This window comes from Brassica oleracea, unplaced genomic scaffold (assembly GCF_000695525.1).
Source record: "Brassica oleracea var. oleracea cultivar TO1000 unplaced genomic scaffold, BOL UnpScaffold00870, whole genome shotgun sequence".
Lineage (NCBI taxonomy): Eukaryota > Viridiplantae > Streptophyta > Magnoliopsida > Brassicales > Brassicaceae > Brassica > Brassica oleracea.
The window spans coordinates 1-764 of record NW_013617490.1 but is presented as its reverse complement, the minus strand read 5'-3'; the positions used below and the strand labels follow the sequence as shown (position 1 = coordinate 764).

Below are 764 nucleotides of genomic sequence, written 5' to 3'. Positions count from 1 at the left end.
ATTTATTTTTTAATTTTCAAAAAATATTAAACATTATGTTAACTTAATATAGTATTTATATTTTTGTAAATTTACCTTATTCGATATTGATTTATATTTTAGTTTGAAATAAACATTTTTTGGTAATATTAACATTTTATAAAATAGTAAATTTAAATAATAATTTGTCATACTATGATTGGTGGTTTAAATCCTATATGGACGTAATCGATGGTTTATAGCCTCAACTTTTATTTATAGATTACAAAGATTTAAATTGTATGTACATGATACTTGACAAACCTTATCAACCACTCATATTAAGACACATGTGACTTCAAACATTCAAAATAAAAACATAGAAAAAGGAAAATTACTTAAAATCACCTTCTCTCCGATGTCGGTCTCGTTAATCATAAACACTTTTCAACGAGAATCTCTGATTTTGTAAACCCTAATTCTCTCCGCCGATTCAATCTCGCCACATTTGTCCCGTGAAGAATGGTAAGTCACTCTCCTCGTTTTTCGTTGCCTGATCCGATTCTTGGGTCAATTTCACGGCTTAGATCCGAATCTGGATGACTTTGACACACGAGACGATTCAAAAAACACAAAACTCGAACATATGTTTCTTTGTGGAGCATTGTCTATACAAACAATTACATATTTGAATATTCTTAACTAATCGTTTACAGGTGGAGAATTCAGTAAAACCATCCTCAAAAGCCACATTGGCATCTTCTAGACCAATGGCTAGAAACCTAAGAGGTGTTGGTGATCTTGCT

General features: G+C 30.6%; 1 long non-coding RNA gene across 1 annotated transcript; it reads left to right on the top strand.

Moving 5' to 3' along the window:
- The first annotated feature begins 352 nt into the window (after positions 1 to 352).
- Positions 353 to 735, top strand: LOC106320278. Its single transcript, XR_001265732.1, has 2 exons — positions 353 to 483; positions 675 to 735. It is a non-coding gene; the product is annotated as an uncharacterized LOC106320278 (long non-coding RNA).
- The last annotated feature ends 29 nt before the right edge of the window (positions 736 to 764 follow it).